Consider the following 25,564-nt stretch of genomic DNA (forward strand, 5'->3'; position numbering starts at 1 on the left):
CTGTAACGAAACTACGGCTATAACGAAGTAATCGCCGGTCCCCTTCAACTTTGTTATAACGAGGTTCAACTGTAACTGCAAATGTGCAGAAATACAAAATAAAGAAAGGCACCGCGCTTGTCCACGTTTTACCGCTAGCCATATCAAACGTGCGTCTGCAACCGAAGAACTCGCTAAGAAACAATGAAGTTGGTATTTTTGAGAACATCGACTTCTTGGAATTAACATAGAAAGAAACAATTGGCAGATCTATATTGTTTAGTTTATATCGATGGAGCATTTCTCATAAATTCAGCCACCATAGGAGCTACATAGTGTCATCTGATGATATATAACTGGAAGCTTCATCTGTTTATTGTTGAAGGGACACTGTGGACAACTCCATCCACCTTTTGTTCTCCGTGAAAATCAGTTGTTTGGCCCTTTTCGGCAATGTCAATGTTTTTTTGTTTTTTTTTTTTTTTTTGGAGGGGAGCAAAAGAAGCATTTTATTTTCTGAGAAATTTGGATTCGAAAATGGAACGGTGGCTCAATGCTTAGAGCGCTCGGCTACTGAGCCAGAGTTCCCGGGTTCGAACCCGGCCTCGGTGGCCGCGTTTCGTTAGAGGCGGAACGCAACAGGCGCCCATGTGATGTATGATGTAATTGTATGTTAAAGATCCCCAGGTGGTCGAAATTATTCCGGAGACCTTCTTCTTCTTCTTCATCCTCTTTATAATGGCACACACCTCTTTTTCTTTCACTCCCACCTACCCTTCCCTTTCGGCGCGGTTCGGGTGTCCACCGAAGTCTGAGACAGTTACTGCGCCTGCAACTGTATTCAATTTCGTGACGTCGATAACAAACAGGACTCCATGATCACTGTCTGGAAGTGAATGGCTGTTTTACCTGCCCTGAGAGGCACGTGATGAAGGAACTGTACTGGCGTAATCGCAGTTTGCTGGTGAAAATGGCCGGCGGCAGCGACACCTTTATTTCGTGTTTAGTCTTTTCTAGCTTATAAAAGCTCGGTTGTCGGTTAAAGTAAACTCTTCGTCTTTGGAACGCGCGCTATCGATGCAGACCGGCTTGATTCTTTCTTCGGCGTTTCTTAATCGCAGCACTAGACTCATACGAACGTCCGAGCACTATCAGACTCGTCACGATGCAATATTAATATCGCGTACACAATGCCTCATTTTACAGCCGTTTTGATGCTATTCTGGTATTCTGATCCTTATACGCGAGAGGTGCTGGTCCACTAACTTTCGAGTGCGGCTGTATACATTACTCCAGACAGCGACGTCGCAACAGGGCATTAAAGCAATTAGGCCTTGTTAGTTTTGCTCTGTCTGCACCACAGCAGCATTACTTAGGACATGGACTCAGCGCTGAATGCAGCGAGTATAATTCCGTTGCTTTTTTTTTTTCGCTTCCAAGGGCGAGTGCTCTCTCTCTTTTTTTCTTGCTCTCATCGTTCTGACCTGACCTTTCCGCATGCACATTCGACGTCACGCCATGGAAAAAAACTGTCACGTGTGATGAGAACGATAACACGGGAAGGTTGTGCGAAAAAATAGCGATAAGAGGTACAAGTGGGACTTTGCTCTTCCTCCTTGCATTATCTGTAGAAGCAGTCCAGCACCGATGCAAAAAATGAGTCAGAAAAAAATGTGTAGGAAGTCACGTAAAATTATTTCATATCGTTATGCTAAGGCACCAATTACTCTTTTTTTCTTCCTCCTTATCTTTCACAGCTTTACAGCACTGCCGATTTTCATCCTACATACATAATCAGTTGTTTTCCACACGCACACACACACGCACACACACATACACACGCACGCACGCGCGCGTGTGCGTACAAACGAACAAACGCGCGCACACACAAACGCACGCACGAACAAACACGCAAACGCACGCACGCACAAACACACGTGCACACACGCGCACACAGCACACGCACATCAAAAGTGATTTCTTGGCAGCTGATTGATCAATATAAGATAGTCACCAGCAATTGAAAAACAGGATTTACTTCATGACGTTTCGGAAAAAGTCTGCCCCCCAGCCGAAACGTCGTGAACTAAATCCTGCCATGTTTTTCAACAATTTCTGGTGACTTTATCTGATACTGATTAATCAGCTGCCATGAACACACACACACACACACACACACACACACACACACACACACACACACACACACACACACACACACACGCACGCACACGCACACACACACACACACACACACACACACACACACACACACACACACGCACGCACGCACGCACGCACGCACGCACACACACACACACACACACGCACACACACACACACGCACACACGCACACACGCGCACGCGCACACGCGCACGCACGCACGCACACACGCACACACGCGCACGCACGCACGCTCGCACACTCGCACGCGCACACGCGCACGCACGCACGCACGCACGCTCGCACACTCGCACACACACTCGCACGCGCACGCGCACACGCACACGCGCGCGCCGCGACGCACCGCACCGCACCGCACTGCACCGCACTGCACCGCACATGTTCATTTCATTTTTCATTTCTCTCTTTATTTCCTTTCCTTTCGAAAAGGTAGGAGCCGGGACTAAAAGCTGTAAAAACAGCTTGACAGGGGCCTTGAATTGCGCTTGAATTTCTTTGGAGGAGAAATTCTAGAGGCCCGTGTACTGTGCGATGTCAGTGCAGGTTAAAGAACCCCAGGTGGTCTAAATTTGCCGGAGCCCTCCACTACGGCGTCTCTCATAGCCTTAGTCGCTTTGGGACGTTAAACCCCATAAACCAGCCAACCAACCATACAATCAAAAATGATTTCTTGGCAGCTGATTGATCAATATAAGATAAAGTCACCAGAAATTGAAAAACATAACAGGATTTAATTCACGACGTTTCGTCTGGAGACCGGCCTTTTTCGCGTATATATATATATATATATATATATATATATATATATATATATATATATATATATATATATATATATATATATATATATTCTGAGCGAGCAGCTAGCGTGCAGCGGGTCTGCCATGGTCCTCTTGCGCGGCGCCCGCGCGTAATGCTAGCAAGCGCGCATGATAAATCGAGCCACTGTGTTTGAAAAGGACAACGATGGGCATATAAATGTCAAATCTTGTTGCGTGCAGCCTGGAACCCGGGCAGAGGGAGACCCGCCCAGCGGTAAGTGTTCAGAGCCGAGGACACATGTAGCGCTTTTTTGCATATTGCTGCATCTAAAAAGAGTATAGAACATTGCAGGCTGCAAAGTGTAAATGTCGCCGACTTCCGTCGCCCCTTTTCTGTAGCACTTTGGTGACTGATGAAGCCTGAAACACCATGAATCGGCGTGGCGTGCATATCGGTGTTTTGTTTGAACAGCAGCATGAGCCGGTATTCGAGCGTTAGCTAACATTATGAAATATGCAGTTATGCTTCTCCGCTTTCAGTGGAAAACAGCTGACGGCAACGCCTTGCGCTTGGCGAAAATAGCTTGTGTGCGATTTCCAAAGTAAAAGCCACGGAGAAAAGAACGGTCCTGCTCACTGTTTAAAGCGGTGTAAAGATCCTAAGAGTGCCAGAAGCCCCATAACAACCTTCCATCCCGGCTTGAAACTATTTTGGTCGCACCATAAGTGGCCTGAGAAATTATGAAGGGTACTGTGTCGTGTGCACATAGTGGACATTGTAGACTGCTGTTGGCCGATCTTTTTTTTTTTTATTATTATGCGGGAGGGGGGGAGTCATTTTGTAGCAGACATCACAGTGCAGGCGAAACAAGAGAAACGAATTGTAACTTCTAAAAACACAAATGGAGCCATGAAAACGAACTGGAACTAATTCGACTTCGACCGTTCCCAAACGTGTGCGCGGAAGTTCCAATTGGGCTATTTTGACCGCGAGCGTCGCCCTTCCGAGTATATTTTTATTTCGTTTCTTTTTGTCGCTGTTGTGGAGGTCAGAAAAAATTAGCAGATGAGTACGAAGTAGTACAGGGACGTTACTACAGTACACTTTTTGGAACAAAACATGGTGCGATTTGCGGCGTCGTTCCAAATTCGCAGTGGAAACTACGTGATCCCACCGGCCCGCAGCCCATCGTCGGAACGACCTCCAGGAAAACGGAACCTTCGAGCGAAGCCACCGCTGGGCGGCAGGCAGCAAAGGGAGCGGCGCTTTAAAGCCCCAGCGTCCGCGGTAACCACCCGGGCGCGGAGGTGGCGGATGGCACACGGCGTCCCACTCGCGAGGAGCGTCGGCGTTGGGAGCGCGCCAAGGTTCGGCCGGCCCCCCAAGGTCGCCGCCGCGCGCGACGGGGCCGACACGCGCGCGCGGTGCCGCGGCGGCGGCGCGCACCCTTCGGCCACTCTCTCTTACGACCTCGGGTGACGGGAGCGCGGTCTAGCCGCGCGTTGCTCCCGGCGTGACTCAGCCGACGCTCCATTAGTCGCTCGCTCTCGTGAGCAACTGCGAGGCAGCGCAGCCCGTGACGGCTTCTGGCGGTTGCGGACCCACTAGAGAGCCCACATTCTTTCTGGCCCTGCGGGCGCAGTGCAACAAAGTGGTTAGAAAATGACTTTATTGAGATCACAGTGGCTATGGTAGCGCGGCACGAACTGCGGACTTGGCTTTTTGTGCCATCTACGTAGTGCATTGCAGAGGGACTCGTAATCGGTACGATTACGGTATTCCCGCGACGGCTGGGCGTTGCCAGCTGCGAGTTTTGCTGGCAGGACAAACGTATTAGAAGAGAGAGAAAAAAAAGCGCACATCGAGGCCCGCCAATTCTTAGGCGTAAATTTTCCGCTTAAGCGAGAAAAATGGAACGGAGTCAAAACTGCGGTGATAGCGATAGCAACGGACTGGCATCCCGGACAAAAGCTGACCAGTTTTGAGCTGATCCGGACAAAAGCTCATTGCTTGCTTTCGTGCACTCGGACAAAAGCTCACCGCACTGAAGCCTTGTAGACTCCTAACAGAACTGTTAATTGTTAGCGCCGATCTTTACAACCTAACCTAACCCTAATCTAGCCTAACCTTAAGCCAAACGTAACCCAAACCAAACTTACGGTAAACTGCCTATAGCTTACGCAGTTGTTTGTTTATTAGCCGGGATTTAACACACGCATCTACAACCTAACCCTAACTATATATACACTAAGCGCCATGAGCTCACGAAGTTAACTGCTAACCGTTAAATGATAACGCCTCTATTTAAAAACCTAATCTTAAAGCTAACTAACCTAGCCTTACACCTGACATAATCGTAAGCAAATCTGCGGTGAACTGTCATGAACTCACGCACTTAATGGTCGATTGTTAACCGTTCGTTGTTAATGTCTCTTTCTATAGCCTGACCTCACCTAACCTTAAACATAACCTAATCATAGTTACAGTAAACTGTCAAACTCACGTCGTAGATACCCACCGCTGAGGTGATGCATTCTCCGGGGTCGCTTAAGAAGGTGGTCAGTTTTTTCCCGGCGCCCAATGTAGTGTGCCGGGAGGTTTTCGTTCTTTCTTGAGGAGTGCCAAAGGTTGCAAATCTATTACTCGAGCACGCCGCCCCAATCATGACAGTCTTCAAGACTCAAACCTATTGGGATAATCATAAATTCCCAGGCTATCTGCTCAGCTGAGAAACAGAATGTGTCTTCACTCGTTCGTTTCCTGAAGTGCAAAAGTGATGCACTTTTTATTTTATTTCATTTATTTGTTATCGAGGCTGATCGGCGTTGCAGAGAAGAGCGGGTGCAATACAAAACAAACATGTGCAGCACTAGGCACAATGATGAAGATGCTCGGATGCTGCAGACTTGAAGGAGTCGGTTGCGGTGATGGACTCGAAGGAGGCGGGAAGGCCCGTGCTAGCCTTTGGAAGAACAGATTAAAAATTTAAAATCTAGAGAACTATATATCGAAGCACTATAGCGAAGTGGCGAGAACCAAAGTGAGATGACACAAAGTGAGATGACATGGCGCAAAGTGAGACCGTCAGGCACGAAATTAACTCAAATTGATTAACTGACTTTTTATTGACACGCAGTAAGGGCATGTTTATACTGGAAACTAAGTGGCAGTCGTAGTCCTTCACAATTCCACTCGCTAGAACTATCCTAGCACGGGAGAGTTCGAGATATTCGTGTCCAAATTTCCAGCTCGATCCGCGTAATAGCGCATGCCGGACAATGACGATCAGCGCGAAACTCCTCCTGGCGTGACGCTGCTTTTCATCTGCCAACGACGTAGAGCGGCCGGTAAAGCTGATAACTGTTCCCATTTCATTTTCGGCTGTCGAAATGGAAGAAACTCCCGACGCAACTGTTGCGTCACACTAAGCAGAAGTTTAGTTTCGACTTCCACCTCCTTGCATGCTTAATTAAGCGAAATAATGTGGAAAATTGGGGGGCGAGTATATCGAAACACGTGTGCTCTAGAAGAATTCTACCAGTCTATAAATGCGCCCGCCTCTATGTTTCCAATGTCTACATTCACGCTAGCCGCAGTCGCTTAAAAGTTAATTAATATGTCCAATTAATTAGGTGCCTGACGGTGACAATTATCTCATCTTGTCCCCCTGGCCGCCCACTCAGTGCCTAATTTTAAGAAATCTGTAAAGCTTTCCGCCGACCCTGATTTGGTTCCCGCCCTAGAGAGTACAGTGGTTGGCACCCGGTCTTCGTTATTATCATTATTTGCAATAAATAAGCTACCATTCAACCACTCTTCCACCGCGGACAATCTGTACGACAGCAGTTTGACATCACGCATTGCCCCCCCCCCCCCCCCCCCCCCCCCCAATACTTTCGCAGTGCTCTTGTTGTGTGGACATGTACTGCCGAGTAGCCCCCCTCCCCGGCCCCTTGCGAAAAAAATTCCTGGCTGGCTACGTGCCTGAACCTATGACGTCGGAATGACACGCTCTGAAACCGAACAGACCGGCAAGTCACCGCTGCCGCGTCCTGGTTACGCAAAAGATTGGAGGGAGCACTTGGACATGATTTGGGGCGGAAGAAATGCTCGGAATGACTGATGCTGTCGTGGTCTGAGTTCCGCCGCGCGTCGCACACAGAAATACCGCTGATTTTATTCGTCGATTTCATCGCATTCCCAATGTCCGTCAAACACATCAATGAGCTTGACTCACGACTGCGTACTTTGTTTTCGCGTCTGCAACGGTAGCATCCACAACCAGCACCTCGACCGCTGCTATGCTCCTTTTCCGTGCGCACCGAAGCATGCGTGGCTGCCCGTTGGATCTACTGATTTGTGCGCAGACGCAGCCGCTGAGTAAACAGGCGGATCGCCGCGTGCGCTGTGGCCGTGCGAAGCAAACCTTATTGGGCTCAGCTGGCGCGCTGCAGCTGCTCACTTCCCGCCGGTGACGTGTACCCGCGTTTGCGGACCACTTAATCCGTATTGTGTCAACGACTCAGAGACTGATGCTCATGCAAGCCACGACTTCTGCATTGTAATTGCACTGCATTGCATTTTATGGCACTGAATCATCTGCTGTACCGCACGGAGCATTATATTGGCGTACTGGCACGCACATAAATCAGTCGCGCTGTGCAAACAAGCAAAGGCGCAGTCGAACACAGACAGGCCTATACCATTGTCTATTCATAAAGGATAAGCACTATCTACTGGCGAGCAAGCTGAAATAAGTTCCCTGTCATCTTTGAGCTTAATTACAGGGTTATTTTCCCCGCCCATGTGCAACTGCTAGCGTGAGAACGAGTGGTCGCTGTCACGGCGGTGCAAATTGAAGGAACACTCTAGATAACTCCATCCAATTACTGTTCTCAGTAAAACTTGATTCCCTGGCTCTTTCTGGCTATGTTGTTATTTGTCCGGCACCAGAAGACGCATTTACTTTTTTACATTTTGTAAATAGTGTACGTAGCACCTTCATTTCCTTTCTCGCTGTCGCTCCTTTCTGTACTTCTCGCTATCCTCACCCTGTCCCTTTTATTTCAGCCGGCCGCACCTCTGGTGCTTTAGATATTGGACAGCAGTTGCCGCGGCCAGCAGCATCCTTTTCTCCTAGCTTGTGTTCTTTTAATAAACCACTACTACTGCCGTTTCTAAGTGAATGCAGCCTAACTTAGTGGGATCCGAGCCAAGAAAATTGGCGTCGACGTACTGAGTTTACTTGCGAAATCGGCCGTCGATAGCGACACCTGTATTTCGTTCTGTAGTATTTTGTAGCTTATAAAAGCATCGTCTTCGGAGAGAGTGGTCTTTTAATGACCAAAACGCGGTACCCTATCGATAAAGGTCAACTTAAACTTGCCCTTAGTGTTACTTTAACTTATACAGCGTAAACCATTAAGCTTTCAGAGCGAAACGAGACACACAGAAAATTGAATGAACATGAGATGAGACATGACGCTGATATTTTGTTCCGTGACGTATTCACGATGTTCGCGTCATGCTATTTCCTCTCTGCGTGAAGCTGCCTCACAAGGCTTCGTAATTATATTAAGGTGTCTCCGATGCCGTCCCCGCGTAGGCCGGCAAGAAAAATAGGGTGAGTATAATCCTTTCGCATTTCTACACGTAAGCAGTATTAAGTGTGTCTTCAGAATTTTTTTCCCGCTTTTGCCAACCATTGCCCATACTGTATGTAAACATGCATTGTAGTTATATTCCAACTTCCTACTGTTGCAAAGAAGCCTTCCGTGCGCTTCTTTTTTTGATCTCACATTGACACCCGTGCACCCAGGAATGACCGACCTAACTTTACCGTGTCCAGAAATCTCATTTAGAGGGATGGCCGGTAACCGTCAAGGGGATACTGCACCTCTATACTCCCGTTCCATACATCAGGTGCAACGCTGTCAAAGTTAGCGCTCTTGTTTGCGCTGCCTACATTCGCGATCAAAAAGTAGCGCCTTCCTTGTGGTGAGCGAAATGTAGTAAATGATTTGCCTGCGTACTGCATGATGCATTTGTCATGAGCGTGATTAAATGGGCTCTCATGGCTGACTACACGGTGTTGCTTTCTCGTGCATCACTCGGCCACAGAACAAGCGCGGAGTCACACGCCTCCCTTTATTTTCTCATGCGGACTATTTCCGTATCTCTCACAGCGTTGCACCTGATGTATGAAACGGAGTACACTTGTCGGAAAAGCGGAGGTTTGTGAGAGCACCTAAACATTTTAACGCTATAGTCTTATAGTGCTATAACACTATATATACACCGCTATAGTGTTCTAACGCAACTGATCAGGCCCGTCACTGCTTTGAATTCAGGTGACTCATATAACGCAAGAGTCCCTAGCCGGAACATTTGATGTCCGAGCCAGTTCCCGAATTGAAGGGCTTAATTATCTGGCCTCCAATTTTCAGTTCTGCGTACTTCACGAATACGCGCGAGCATATGAAACGTCTTGGGATGCGAACTGTTCGGTATTACAACATTCCACCCGAAAAAAAAAAAACAAGGATGCTTTTTTACGGCTTTTATGTGGAGTATTCCAGAGCTGTTTCTTCCAAGCGAATTTCATTATTTTGGAAAAAAAAAAGCTTTTTCCTAACGTTTACTGCGTACCGCTGCTGCTATGGTTACCGTCAAGCACCAGCAACGTTTTAACTTACGGCTAGCGCATTACAGCTGCCGTTACTGGGCGTGCAAAGAAGTGCGCAGGTGCATGCTGCACGTGTGCAGCTAGAGCACGTAGGTAACGGTATACCGGTAGCGCTGATTTATATACATACAGTAAGGCTAATTTAGAACTTCGTCGTTTTAGTATTGTGCTACCCTGTAGCCGCCAACTGCGGCTGGTGGTAGCGGCATACAGTAGCGGGGCACGGTAAAGCTATGCTAAACCGCTGTAATCTCTAATAAATGGATTTACCACTATGTGAGACCAATTTAGGTTTCGTTGTTTCAATAGTGGCCCCTAGTCCCTGACACGTTTTATTATTGAAAACTTGAGCTATTAAATAAAGCAAAGTGCTAAAGCGATTGTTTTTGCGTAGCCGGCTTTGCAATCCCGCAACTGCACGGATAGAATCAACGTGACATGACGCAGTTTCCACTTTTGATTGCCATATCAACGACTGGGAAGCGCACTCTCTATAAACGGCGTCGGTGACGCAGTTAACTCGAAGCCATGGTTTGCGCGGCCAGCATTAAGCGCATTAACATTGTTTGCTGCCCTGATGGGATTTGTGTAGCGTGCGTCGACCTTTCCTCTCAGCTGTGCCCTACTTACGGCCCGTGTCGCCGCGCCCCACTTGCGCGCGCGCAGCCTACCGCCGGCAGCAGCGCGCGTTCCGCCTCGCTTTTACGGTTTCGCGATTTATAGGCTTATGACCACTGCGTGTTCTATACGCAGCAGCGGCCGGTTATAGGCGGCACCCGAATAACCCGAAAACAAAGAACAGAGGAGACGAGTGGCTCGTTACGATATACTTAAATATACACGAAAGGAAGGCAACATTGTGTGAGATCTACAGGAAAGCATGCGGAAATATTGTTACAATTGTTATGGCTTGTTTATAGGGGATAAGTAATTGACTTATCTTTCTAGACAGATAATTTGACGGAGTAGAAGTACATGCCAGCGCTGGGCCCGGGGCCCGACCCACGACCTCCGCATGTCGTGTGCAGTGATCTATCAACTGAGCACTTCCAACGCGACGGCGAATCTGCAACCAGTGTCCGCTAAGTGTCGTTTCCTATATGCGTCGTCTCCGCGCGTTTTTTTTTTTTTTTTTTTTGCTGCTGCGAAGCCGAACATGCGCAAGTTTTGCCGCGCGCTTTCTCTTCTCGTCACGTGGCTCTTCGCCTCGCCGTCATTGGACAGAAGCGGTGCTCTGGTGATCTCTGAACTCTCTCTGCTCTGGTGCTCTGGTGATCTCTGAGCGGTGCTCTGAACTCTGGCCGCAGCTCTGCCACTCGAGCCGCCGCGGCCGCTGAAAGAATGATTTTGTGCCGCCGCGACAGAAATCGCGAGTGTTCTCGCTTGCATGGTGAACCAGGCTTTAGAGGAACTTATGGGATCATAACGACGTGCTCCATCTACGTTAAGCGAAGCTTAGGTGTGTGCTAAGACCACGACGCAAGCAAACAAACCCCCGAAACTCGTCTGCATTCGTGGCAGCAGTCCCTGTCAAACCGGCACCTGGCTTGATCTATAAACTGCAGCTTTGCATCCAGCGTTTTACGCTAGGCGAGGCGGTTAGAAGGACTCGTACGCAAACTCTGTGTGGTGCACCTTCACTTAAGCACGCCGTGCGTCTCTTCATTTTCCTAACGCGCGTACCTCATTGGAGTTCAACTGCTACGGACTTTAGAAAAGATACCGTTCTTTGCCCCACTCACGTGGACCCGGCTTCATAACGGAGGGAGGGAGATTGAGACCATTCGCCGAACCGACGATGCAACACCCCCGCGAGGATTCTTCTCGACGGTACCCTGTTCCGCGAGAAAGAAGTCGGAATGGGAATGGCTAGGCAGCGTACATGTTGCGCCGGCAGGCTCTCTATAAAGCAGCAGTACCCCCCCCCCTCCTACAGTGTTTTCAGCGAAGAGAAAGTCACTCTTTTTCACGCAAGCTACGCCAATTGTCCTCTTCCGGGAGCCCCAGGTTCTGCCCTTTGGCGCACACCCGGTGACCTGTTTGGCAATCATTTTCGAGACTAGGCCAGAATAATTTTGTAGCAGCTGTAGCCTAATGTGCACCAGGGAATAGCCGTCAAGGGTGGGTACTGGCGGCACCATGGCAATGTGTGAAGGATCAAATCAGAGGGTAGGGGGTAAGCTTGATTTCAGGGGGCGGGGAACCGGCCCCTCAGACTAAAGCCCCACAATAAACTAACTAAAATAACTCAATAAATAAAGGTACTCAATAAATAAAAAGTTTATTGAGGGGCTTTACTCAGGAACCCCCCCCCCCCCCCCCCTCCCTGACGGCTTGCCTGGCTGCCACCCTTCATTTGTTTTCAACTATCGAATCCCTGCATGTGTTTGTCACTGCAGTAAAAACGAAAGAGCAATTTTTGTGGAAAAAATTAACCGCAGCCAGCCAAAACGACAACCCAACCATTTCTTGAAAAGAATGTAGGTACTTGGGCTTCAGCGTGGCAGTGAGTGTTTCCTTCTTCCTGCTTTTTCGCTTTGGTGCAGATGCCGATGCTCCAGTGATGCTGACTTAGCACCCATCCCTAATTTCATAGCCACTTGCTTAAGCTTTGTTGGGAAGAATTGCCGCTGAATTCCGAAACATCCTAATGCGCGAACGGCTTTGGCGATACCGTTCCTGATATGCTGGCTCCAGCTGTGGACCTCTTTCTCTGGCACGCCAACGAGAGCAACTGAAATAAACATTGCATTTGTCAGTGCAGTACCGAACAACGCTTCGCCTTTCGTGGCCGAGCACCGTGCGCGAAAACAGCAACCTGGACGCGGAACGCTTTTATCGCGTCCTCCAAGAGCACTAACTTCCTGGTTGATTACGGTGCGCTCTTTAGAAGTACGAGGCATTTAGCTACCTGTAGCTATTTCAAGTGTACACACATGTGCAAGGGAAGTGTAGCAACTCATTTGAAGAGTGCACATCACAATCTACACCGAAGTTCTGGGATTTTTCTATTCCTTCCTTTTTTTTTTCCTTTTCAGGCAAAGCAACTCTATCTTTTTTTTTTTCCAGCTCTGTTACCAAAGAAAGACGAAAGGTCAGTATTGAAATTGTTCCTGAACCCTGCAGAAATGACACTCCTCAATGTTATCGATCACGACTGGTGCACAACTGATGCCCTTTGAACGATTTCGCGTAGCCCTCGAGGGTGTCATTGTTCTCGCGGCACGGCCGCGATAAGGCGCGACGGTACGCTCCAACAGGTAGGGATGCCAGGCTCGGGGTCCCGCGCAAACAGAGCGGCCGCTACCATGGCGACGGCCCAGGGCCCCTGACGACCGGCCGCCGCCGTGACCGTATTCGGCACGGTGAGAATTCCGCTTTAATGAGCCCCTTGTACCCGGGCTCACAATCAATCGTAGCCTAGCGCCGCTGTCGCCAACGGCGCCTGTTTTTCGACACGCGTACGCGTATCGATAAACTTGCCAGCGGTTCGAGAATGTGGCGGATAGAAGATTCGAGCGCCAACGGCAGTCGCGACGCCTTGGCTGCTTTGTTGCTGGCGCAGAAATTATGCAAATAAGGGCTTCGTGTTATTAATGGGATATAGACACAAAATTTCGAACGCAACCAAGTGATGTGATTTGTTTCATGTGCGATGTCAGCGCACGTTAAAGAACCTCAGGTGGTCGAAATTATTCCGGAGACCTCCACTACGGCGTCCCTCATAGCCTGAGTTGCTTCGGGACGTTAAACCCGAATAAACCAATAAACCAATTGTTTCATGTACATATGAAGGTAACTTTCATCAAGTATGAGTCACAGGCGTTGAGTAGAACACATTTTAATAGGATATTGAATGTTATCCTATAGCAGCCGCTCGGCATTTCCACCCGAATCGAGTGACATCGAGGTGCACTTGCCCAAATCACTGGGACGTCACCGAAACCAGTGGTCGTTCGCAGGAGCAGTGCTTGTCGACGTCATCAGAATGTGGCTGCCCAGGTTGACAAGTCGACCGTAACAAGGTGCCCTCCAGAGGTGGCGCCGGCCGAGACCAAAGCTGCCATTAAAAAAATCGTTTGTAATTAATTTTTCGCGCTGCGCGTTGGTGTTTTGAGATCAATTTATGATTACTAGGACCGAAGGCCTGTTTCAAGACAAAAAACGGACACCAAAAATCTTTGTGTCTGTACTCTTTTAAACCGTAGCAGACTCTCTTGACCCCCAACCTCCTGTTGCGCGTGCGCGCTGTTATAGATGGGCACCGGTGCTCGGGCGCGCCACTGCTAAACAGTCACGCGGAGACAACCGTTCGCGGAAGGCGCCTACTGGAGCTTTCAATTAAAACAAAAAGCTGAGAAAACAGCGGCCATTTTCACCGTTTACACAGAACGGGAAACGACAGTTGAATCGCAACCTTGCTCCATATTGTCTCCAACAAGTACATACAGCTGCTGTCCCTGGCGCGCCTGTTGGCTTTCTTCGCTTCGCGTTGAATCTTTGCTCGCTCTGTATACGTGGGCATTTGAACTCATATCGATGCGAGCATAATTAGTGCCGCCCTCCTGGGGCGCCTGTGTACGCACCGCCAAACCAAGTTTCGCTGCCTTCATTTGAGCACAGCAACCGCCGCCTAGCAAATGTATAAGTATATAAGTTCCATGGAAGTTAGGCTACATCAACAGCGAAGCTCGTTTCCTTTCCTTCCAAGTTTCGTTCGTCGTCATCGTGGACGTAGGTGTCGCTTTGTAGCTCACGCTGGAGACGGGGGAAGCCGGCGTGTGCGGTTAATAAGACGGCGGAGGCGGGGATCAGTGAATAGGCCGCGCTCAAGGAGAAATGGAAGATAAAATTTTAAGTGATCAAGCCAGCGATCCCTCTGATGAAACGCCATCATTTAATGTCGAGGCTCATGTGACAAGCCATTCCGGATGTTTCACCTAGGATGTTCTGCAATTTCTAAAAATAGGCTTTTCGAGTTAGATTGCTTTTTTTTTTTCGGCATAGCATTTTCAGCAGTGTAGTGCATCGGAAAACAGCTGAGATGTGCCAACTAGTCGGCGGGTTAACTAATCTTGAGTAGTTAACTTTTTAACTATCACCGCTAGTCTCCTTAATTTTTGAGTGGCTTGTTGCCCACCGTAAGTAATATCTATATCAGTTTCTAGAATGTCGAAAACGCAGTTACCCTTGTCACTGTGGACCCACAAGTGTTGGCTATTTCGACGAATTGTGTGCACTAGAAGGGCTGCTTTGCCTCCAAACTTCTCTAAAGCGCTTGTATTTTGGCGCGATATAGGCAAAATTTGTAGTGGGTAACGGCGTTTTCGAAATTCTAAATACTGACATGGACGTTACTTACGATGGAATAGAAGCCTCTCAATAAATAAGGGGACTAAGAAATTAATAATAGTTAAAAATAACAGTGAAAAAGTTAACTACTCAATATTAGTTAACCAGCCTAGTTAGCACGCCTTAGCTGTGTTCTGAAGCGCTACTCTGTTGACAATGCTACGCAGAAAAAAAAAGCCTTCTTCTAACTCAAAAAGTCTGTTTTCAAGAATTTCAGCACATTTAAGGTGAAACAAACGGTATGTCCGAAGGTACTGCGGTAAACAAAATACGCTCAAAAGAAGCAGTGCTGGCACGGATCGGTGGCCAAAACTGGCTCGCAAATACGCGCGTGGCAAGGCCATACGCGTGCAGCGCCCACAGCCAACCTGTTGCCGCGAGGCACAGCACTGCCCACGCGCCCATTGTTTTAATGCACGCGCGAGCATTAGCGTGCCATTCAAGCTCCAATATCTATGGGCAAGTGAGGGGAAAAGATTCATCGATTATTTTCTCTCCAGCCTTTCAACGAAGCGTCGCGTGTATTCCGAGCCGCAGTTGCCAGTTGCTACCTTCGAAATAGCGCAGTACTCTCGCCCGCTGCCTGTCAGAGGGAAATATCTTTTTGGAAGTCCCTAGCGGGAGTCAATTGGGAGGGGGGTGGTGGGGCTTTGTGCATGCCACGTAAGAGTGCTCGCGCAAGAGCGAAAGCCATGGGTCCTGCGAAGCAACGTGTTTACGAGCACTGTTGTCTGTGTTGACCACAAGACACGACGGACGTGACTTCCGTCATACTCGGAAACGTCAACGCGAGTAGCGCATCTTAGGGCATAGTAGCTTTGTGCTCTATATCTTTTTCCTACTGCATAAAGGTGTTTTTAATCAGCCTTTACTTTCGAGGAGTGTCAGATAAGTTGCCGTGATCCGTGGCAGTTGGTAGAGGGACGCACTTATTGAAGACATTAACCATAACTATAATTTCTGGGCTGTAGCATTTCTAAGATACAAAAGGTAGTTCTAGGACTCATAAATGGGGACGGCGTGCTGCTCATTTATGGCGACTGTATCTATAGAAGAGATGTCCGCGACAGCGTCGGAAGGCAGGGAGGAAAGTCGATATTTTTCTGTTCTTCATGGCACGGACGAAGACATACAGATCCATCTGTGGTATTCTACGCAGAAGTTGAGAAGCCTTACTGATTGCAAAAGACAGGGCAAGACCTTGAAACCCTGGTATCTCGGTGCGGCTTATCGGGGCGTCAGATCATTACTCGTGAATGCGAAACTGATTGGTCACCGCAGCCGCGACGTGATAAAAGGGAGACGGTAGCGACGACGTGATGTGTTTCTTAAGGTAGGAATACGGCACGGGAGGTATTTCGCAAAGCCTCGTGGCGGCCGTATCGATTCGAGGTTGCAGGAGCAGAACGAGGTGCTGTAGTGACAAGCTAATGTGGAGTGCCGCCCTGCGCCCCCGAAGAAAAAATGCTATGAAAATAAAATTTAGGAGACGAGTTACAGCGCAAACTCAAATATATCGATGTGATTATCCTAAACATCACGTGCGGTGACGAAGAAGTTGCTGCTGATTTACGCTTGCATTCGTTTTTAAAAGGATTTGACGTGGCATACCATGAATCACGTTAGCATTATGCTTGCACTTCTGGTAGTGAGTTCACTCAGTATCTTGCTCGTTTCTCAGTTTTTGTGGATGCGAAACGGCAGACACGTGTTCAGGATTGTATGCCCTTAAGACAGACGGCAGGCGGACGACACGCCCCTCGTCCTTTTAAGGTGCACGTGCAGAAACAGTTTGAAATCAAGGTATTACGCAGAGCTTCGAAGAGAATAATTCTAGTGAGTAGAATGGATAAGCCTCTAAATTAGCGAAGTAACCTGTTGTGATAAAATAGATGACAACATTACGAGGAGGCAACTTCAAATATCTAAAGGCAACTGAAAATGTTGCTTCTCGTGTACCCCCGCATAATCCCAGCTGATTATTGTTTTGCGACCCCGCGTATACGCTTCGTTAAAGAAGATCGGTCTTCCGATCGAAACGTCGAGTCGAATGAATATGTTTCCTTTAACGAGCCGTATACTTCGGTATATACTCCTGTGAGCAGTCAAGTACTTCATGCTCTCGCAACCTATATATATATATATATATATATATATATATATATATATCAGATAAAGTCACCAGAAATTGAAAAACATAACAAGATTTAATTCACGACGTTTCGGTCCTCCAGCCGAAACGGCGTGAATTAAATCTTATGTTTTTCAATTTCTGGTGACTTTATCTTATATTAATCAATCAGCTGCCAAGAAATAATTCTTGATATATATATATATATATATATATATATATATATATATATATATATATATACAGGGACGTCTCGGTTGCGCTTTGAAGAATGACCGATGGCGTAACTTGAATACGGACCACTTGAATTCAGCGCCCTTTTCTGCCGGTGTATTAGAAATGTATAACCTTCGCAGTCATCAACAACCTGTTGGTCAAGAGAAGTTAGCCGAGGTGCAGAGCTTCCCACGGTTACGCGTTAAGGAGTGACACAGCGGCCAAAATTAAAGCAGTGTTTTGGTCTAGCGCTTCTCGCTTCCGGTGGGTTACTTCGGGAGGCACAGCCTTCCCGCAGGTTACTTTTAATAGACAGGAAGGTTGAATAAGCATCAAAAGGCGCGGCGCTGGGGGGAGCTGCCAGCTTGGAGACCAGTATGCTCTCCAATGGCGTTGTTTGCGTGGCGCGTGTACCTACACTGTGCATAAGAAAAGTCTTCATAAACAAAAAAAAAAAAAAACGTCCAGGATCGAAACGCACTTACATGCGCATGTGATCGCTGACTAGTGCCTTTTAGTAGCAAGATATTTGTGCGCTTTCTGTAATTAACCTTTAGCCCCTGGTTTTTACTTCTCCGGCTTTAGCCGACAGCTGTGGGGCGAAACAAAACACCTGGGCAGACGAGGCATTTGGTGCGCGGGTTCATCAACGCATCCCCAAGAAAGTCAGAGATCGAAGAAAGAGCGGACTAATTAGCATCGCTGCGGCCTATGTATATATATAACTGTTTTTTATCCTTTTGCTTAAAACGATTTTCGGCTCCCGATAGTGTGCTGTCGTTAGAGTACAGCGTGCTGTGCTGCTTGCTCTGTAATAGTATTGATAGCCATGAACATAACATGCTGGCCCTTTCTTTTTACGAGCATGAGCTATCCAATGGTTTGTTTTTAATATGTAGCCTTACTGTTGTTTACAAATCCCACTTCCCTGCTATCGGGTACCTTTCAGCCTCTTGTGTCCACTTCTGCTTCAAGTGCCTTGTTTGTTTGAGTTTACTACAACATCAACCGCATCCTCACTGCGACAAAAGCTGCCAATGAGCGGTGCTACGTAGAACAATCAGCGGATGCTTAATACCGGGTCTAGCTGCCAGCGGTGCTATTTCAGTCACACAGAGTGCACGACAACGCCCAGCGATGCTGCCTGCCTCCCACTGCGTCTGCGCGGCGTCATATCGAGAGCTGAGAGGGTCTCGGATAATGGAGCACTTGTGCCGAGCCATTGCATGCTTGCTCTCGCTATCAGCGGCGGTTAAAGTACGCACCAACTGGCGCTGTAGCCCAAAACAGTTGTATCGCGCTTATCGAATCACCTGCCCGTTCCTTAGCGATTCTGCCTGGCATATGAAGCGAGCGGTACAGGCTGTCAGCGAGAAACACGCTTCCACGCGTTTCGCCGTCGCGGTGGCTCAGTGGTTATTGGGTTCGGCTGCTGACCCGGAAGACGCGGCTTCCATCCCCGCCGCGGCGTTCGCATTTCGATGGAAGCGAAATACTACAGGCCCGTGTACTGTGCGATGTCAGTACACGTTAAAGAACCCCATGTGGTCGAATTTATCCTCAGCCCTCCACTATGGCGTCCCTCATAGCCCGAGTCACTTTGGGACGTTAGACCGGAAGAAAACTAAACCAAATTTTCACGCGTTCTAACCACAAGAAAGAAAATAAATAAAACGTCCGAAGCGCTGCCGATATGCACGGGAACGACCATGGAGTTTGTCAATATAACAGGAGGGAAAGCTGGCTGCACTGTCCATCGTCCACCACGGAGAGGCACAGGAATGCCGGGAAGACGAGGTGCATGGCTATTGTTGGGCGTGTAGCTCATATTCAGCCGTAACATTAAGGCTCTTCTCAAGGCAAACCTTGAAAAAACGCTGTGAAAGTTTTCATACCAGCCTAACACCCAACTTTCACTTGCGCTAAATTTGTTCAAGACGTGAAAAACGCTATATTAAAATAATTCCACTTGCGCACGGAGGACAGCATCGCGTGCAGCTACCGATTCCGAAGCGCAACCCACGTTTTCGGCCCGACACTAAATAAGAAACCTCGTCTTCCGGGCATTCCCGGTGGATGAAGTGCTCTTAAGAAACAGACGGTCGCCGGCTTTTCCTCTTCAGGTAATATCATAGGTATCTACAGGTAAGATCATAGCACGATGGAATCGCCTTATAAACGGCCGTAGACCTGTCTCGTGTGTCCGCCACGGGTGGATATAAGAAAATGCTAGAGTATATTATTACAAATTATGCTTTCGCGTGTGCCGAGGATGGAAATACGGCACATAGCGGCATTGCGTGTGCAAACTGCACGCGCGCTATGCTGCGTACATATTTAGAGCCTCGTTGTGAGTCGCTGTTCACGAGATATCTATACACTGCCAGAAAAACACTTTCGGGCACCCGCTGTGTCCGTGCGTCGCCCAACGCGTGGGTTGGTCCTAACGCACGGCTGCGACAAATGGTGGCAGTCACGACACCGACAACCATTCAGCTCACGCCTCACGCTTAGCCCATTCATCGAGTTTGCACACTGTGGCAGGGCGTGAGCCGCAGAAAAAATGCGTGCGTTCGGCGCTGGTCATATCCCTGACGAAAATGAGCGAATTATCGCCCTATCCGAAAGTTCCGGTGCGCGTTCCGGGAATGGCAGGCTTTAAAGGAACACGTCTGAGCACTCGTTGGGCGTTGATGAGCGAAGTTGCGCAATTTGGCGAGAACATATTTGCGACCGTTGGCGCAATAACGTCGTGTCGTGGTCTGGGCAATCGTTTTATCAAGAACATGCCTCGCGTTTCTTGCATCCAGGGGCCTTGGTTGCCTTGGGAATGACCGTTCTTGTGAGTCGGGTAATGTGTGCAGTTTGAGCATAAGGCAAAGTAGCGGGCAGCTAGATACACAGCGTCGCGTTTTTCATTTAATTCGCGTCAAATTCTCGCTACAACTGATTATCAAGGAAACGGTGCGATTTATGTATCAGTAAAGTCCAGAAGCAGCAGTTCCTTTGCTCGAGTACGCAGTCCGATGAACTCCTGAATTTGCCGCGCACCCAGCATATTAGCACACATTTTGACACACTCTGGCTGACTGAACGGAAAACTTAGCCCGGATGTGGGGCGAGTGTCGCCGCACTGGCGCTACGCCACCCTTGAGCACCGCGACAGTCGCGTTTCGGGCAACCCAGTGCGACAGGACGAGGGGGGATGACCTCCGCGTGAAGTGTGCCACCACCACTTTGGGCCGGCTCGAGTGCGCGGCCCGCCGCGACCTAGCTGCGGGGTGCCCAAATTGGGGCGAAGGTTGAACAGTTTCCGTGCCTGTTTGCGGCTGCCCGGTGCGCGCGTTGTCCACATGATCGGCCGCCGCGCCGACGGCGTGCTTCGATGGTTCTCCCTCCTCCGCTACGCCCCTCTCGCCGCGGGTGTGTGGGCGTGCTTCCGCCCCGGGCTTTGTTGTTTTCCGGGAGCCAGGTTTGCCGAGTGCAGCAGCCGGCCTGGGAAGAGACGCCGCCGCAAGGCCGACCGACGGCAGCCGCTGGCTGCTAGCTGCGCGAGGCGAAACCGCGAGGGCGTGCGTGTTTACGGTGTAGTGCCGCTTATGCGCGATGCGGCAGCGGTTCCGGGCCGAACACATCACGGCGTTGCATTATGAACTGTCGTCTAATATATACTGCGGGACGCACTTGTTTTCTTTTTTTTTTGTTTAAAAAGGGGTCAGTAAATAATCTGCGTGTTCCTACAAGTGCACCCGCCGCGGTGTCTCAGTGGATGCGGAGATCGGCTGCTGAGCTCAAGGTCACAGTATAGAATCACGGCCGCAGAGGCCGCTCACCGATACAAGCTAAGTGCAACAGCACCTGTGTGCTGCGTGATATCAGCAGCTCAGGTTAAAGGGGCGCTGCGACGTATATAATGCACATGCTTTTTATTCTTTGCGCCCACGTGCGGCTTCGGGACATTATAAACCTGATATGTTAATCTGCTTTACACCACAGCCGAATTACATAGCAGCAGCTTGCATAGCAAAGTTTTACAACTCGCTGAATCAGACGTCGTGTTTGAGGTGTCGTTTTACGTGCATATCGAACTCGAGCAATTGAGTCGTCTCTATCGCGCAGCTGGCGTTTAGGTTCTTGAAGTGCCTTTCATAAAGCAAGCTAAACAGATCCGTACGTCTTCACATACGCGAGCTCGTTCTCGACGCCCGCAGATGACACAGTTGCAGCGAGCGCTTTTTTTTTTTTCTTTGCTGCATTCACTCTTTGTCCGGTCATGTTTTATTCCCTCTGTTATGCGCGGCATTCGCTCGAGACGCCTGGGCGGCCGCGTTGCGTATGTTAAGAACCGCTGCGGCCGGCCTTCGTTTACCGCCGCTTATAGCGCGGACACAATGGAGCTCGCGCACTTGCGCTCAACCTCTGGCCTTCGCGGAAGCGGCGCTGCTTCGCTGCCGCCAGCGCTCAGCTGGCGGGTATTCGGCACGCAGTCCTTGCGGATGCTCCCGGAGCCCCGCACAGCTGCGAGTCAGCGCGCTGTCGCACGTGATGGCTGTGCGCGCCACTCAAGCGGTGCAGTCTCTTTCGGGGCGCGCGCGCTGTTCCTTGACGGCAGGCGATCTCGCCCAGGTACGGCAGGAAGCTCGCGGGGTAAACCAGGACTGCTTGGAGCCCGTTCCCCATGAGTGGTCATGGCCGCTGCTTTGACGCCGTCGCGTGAGCTGCCGGCGCTGCCTGAGGGCGAGTGACACGTGCCGCAAGACGAGCCCTGCTCAAGCACTGGCTTGTGAGAGGATAGAGTATTGTGCGCCGGGTTAATGCAGGAGAGCCACAGTTGCGGCTTGCTCTTCTCTGGCACGTTCCCCATCGGACTGTAGAAGCAGACTTCGTTCAGCTTTCGGTAGTTCCAGATCCCTGTACCGACACATGGCAGAATGGAAGCGAGACTTTCTTGGGCCGCGCTTCCAACCAATGTGCCAACGTGTGGTGCAAACTGTTCGCTTGTTCCGCGAGGGCTGCGAGAAGCGCTATGGTGGGCTCCTCTCATCAGCGAAGGTGTTGCAACACCCCGCAAGTTTTCTGAGGACTGATTTGCAGCCCTGCGCATTGCTGCCCACCAAGTATCCTGCTGTTCACAAGTTTCCCGTTCAATGTATAATGTTCGCGTGTGAAGCGCGATCAAATGCGAAAAGGGTTGAGAAAAATGGTAACGTTAGGAGAATGTTCTTTCCCACACATCACCGCGTCCCAGTTCGCGCGGTGTTAGCCTAAGCCCTTCCATCCTATCGACCGTTGTGATATTTGGAGGGTACTTCCATGTGTGTATCAGTAACTTAGCGTTCACGCGGCCGATATCACTGTGGCTGGTGCGAACAAACATTTCATGAGCCAGATCGGCACAACGTCAGGTATAGAAGCACGTAAGTGACATACTGAACACAAATTTATTGCAATAAAAGCAACAACAACATACGACGTATAGAAACTGTGTCTGTGCTGGCGCCGCTGCCTAGCCACTCATTCATTTCTTTCTTTTCCGTCGAACGTGCTTCCCTCTTGAGCAGTGTAGAATGAAGCTTTCCGCAAAATGACAACGAGCATCGATCATGGTGCTTATGGAGGGCAGCTGGCTTTCCTTCTGCGTCTTTGAATTCGATTTCGCCGTCGCTTTTTCGTTGCGCTGATGCGTGGGCTTCTAGCGGGTGGAGGCCTTGTGAGGGGTGCAGGTAAGTAAATGGGGGTGGTGGCGTTTCTGGAGGGTACAGTTGGGTGGATCGGTGGTGCATGGCCCCTCTGGATAATGAAAGTGGGCGGGGGTGCAATGGCGAGGTGGATCGAGGGTGGAGGTGGGTCTGTGGGCCGTGGTGCGTTGGGGAGCTGGCTAGTGGGTGGTGCTTCTGAAGGGTGGATGATGGCAGCAGTGGGCTTCACCGCCGACTGACGCCAGATTCCTAGGGAGGGTGCAGTGGTAATGCTTACGCAGTAAAGAATAACAAAGCAGGTGGAAACCAAAAGGAAAATGAGAGTCCTGATGATAGAAGCTTTGCAATTTTTCTCTGCGTCAAGGGAATGCGGGCAGCTGGTATATATGGGATTTCGTCAAATAGAAAAAAAAAAGGGAAGGGGGGTGAGGAGGGGGTGGGGGCTAAGGTGTAAAACATGTACGGCGTGTTGAGAGCTGTGCGAAGTGGATAACACTCGCGGCACACACAGACACACACTCGTGGATGCCATTTGCATCAAATATTTGTGCCCCCGTTGGCATCCCTGCACATGTTCTCGTTGGCCTTGGCCGCTAATAGGCGTCGGCGGCGCTGTTTTTGTATCGCTTTCTTCCGGCTTTAAGCGGCCTCATTGCACGCACGTGCCTGCTGGTGTCTCCCTGCGAGCTCGCACGTTCCAACGCACGACACGTACTCGCCGAGAGGAGCTACACCTCGTTCCGCAAAGTACCTCATTCATGCCATGAATCCGCAAGATAATTACTCAACGCAGTGTCTGCAAGTTTCGTGCGTTGCAGTTGTCTAAATAAAAGAAGAAAAAGCGCGCTGGTAGCTAGAAATGGTGATAACGAAAAGAAATTTCTTCCTGGAAGAATCTGTTGGAGTGCGTTTTGCTTTCCTTCTTGCTTCTTTGATCACGTCGCGTTGTACAACCTAGGCATTGATTGAAGTCGCCAATCTTTTTTCCTTCTTACCCTGCTTGGCGACAAACAGTAGAAAAAAAAAAGGAAAGTTCGGTTTTTATGGGCTCCTTTCGTTCTTTGGTTGAGAGGAAAGTGCAACCAGACTGGCGTTCTTTCACCACTTTATTGCGACGCACTACGCGTGCGCAGGTAAGGAGGAAAGATAAAAGTATATAAAAAGCAAATCTGCATTAGAAAGGTTCTGTTCGATCCTTGTACGTTGCGTTTGTATTTTTGGAAGCCACTTTACTTTTCACTCAGGTTAACACTGAGCTGTTATTGTGAAAAGCCACTAAAACTGATCACGTGCGCGGGAGGGGAGGGAGGCACCAGAAGACCACTCAAAGTTCCCAGAGTGAGAAAAAAAAACAAAAAACAAAGTGCTCTTTGAAGCATTGAAAGCATACTGCCGCTGGTGCTTTTACCGAGAGCACGTGGAAGAAAGAAGCATTGAGAGGTGCACTCTTTTTATGTTCTGCCCGCAGGCGCAGGCGCAACATATTTAAATGACATCTGAACATAATTTTAAACTTGGGCTAACATACGCGCTACAGGCGTTTATCTTTGTACGAAAGGCGCGTGCTCCTCGTTAGTATAGTGGTCAGTATCCCCGCCTGTCACGCGGGAGACCGGGGTTCGATTCCCCGACGGGGAGAATTTTTTTTTTGTTTTTTAATTATATCTTTTTTTTTATATATTCGCGGACTGCAGGCACGCGCCGGTGACAAACAGCGGAAACTTCAGATAACAAAGCCCCTCTCGGGCTTATGGATGCAGTGACCCTTTAAGATAGCAATGTCTTATGGTAGCCTAAACACACTCACCCGGAAACAAAGAAATCCAACAATTAAGAAACAGTCGCTGGAATTCAAAGATGGGCCAAGAGTAGCCAAATAAATACAATGAAATCCTAAAGAGTTCAGACAAAACCTCCTCTACATATATCATAACAGGACACGCGTCACCGCGGTGACAACTGCTTCTCTGTATGCGAGGGCATTGCAACATTCTGCAAGTGTTCTCATGAACGCGATCTAAAATTTACCAGCTTCAAAATGAATTTAATGAACCTGTATTTTATTTTACAAATAATAATATACAGTAGAGAGCCACGAACCTGAAGACTGAAATGGGACCTTCATTACGAGGTGAGTAGCACAGCGAAATAAACTACACTTTCAAACATGATAGTGGTGATAAATTACTGATGGTGATGTATTTTTTATGGCGCAAGGGTATCTGTAGCCAAAGAGAGCCTTGACACAAGGTATTTTCTTCTACTCAAGGTGGTGTCAAAGACCCATTTCTCAAGCTGTTCACCCTTAATAAGCTGAGCACCAGGCCTGGGGAATGCTTGTACCCATTGTATCACCTGTGGGTACCCGGCGGCACTGGGGATAGAACCCCGCACCTGCCGCATGCGAGGCGGATCTCATAAATTACTGTTAAAGCACCAAAGAGATGTGCACTATCATAAGAAGTAAAAATAGGGAAGTATATCTTGGCATTCAAATCTCATGAATCTCAATAAAATCACATAGAAAACGCTTGTGAGAAAAGTAACTGGAGTT

The 25,564-nt window shown here is 49.0% G+C and overlaps 1 non-coding gene across 1 annotated transcript; it reads left to right on the forward strand.

Moving 5' to 3' along the window:
• The first annotated feature begins 24,576 nt into the window (after nucleotides 1-24,576).
• TRNAD-GUC (transfer RNA aspartic acid (anticodon GUC)) lies at nucleotides 24,577-24,648 on the forward strand. The gene has a single exon. It is a non-coding gene; the product is annotated as a tRNA-Asp (tRNA).
• Nucleotides 24,649-25,564: the final 916 nt, after the last annotated feature.

The sequence above is a fragment of the Amblyomma mixtum genome, chromosome 3 (assembly GCF_055824585.1).
Source record: "Amblyomma mixtum isolate Tamu chromosome 3, ASM5582458v1, whole genome shotgun sequence".
Lineage (NCBI taxonomy): Eukaryota > Metazoa > Arthropoda > Arachnida > Ixodida > Ixodidae > Amblyomma > Amblyomma mixtum.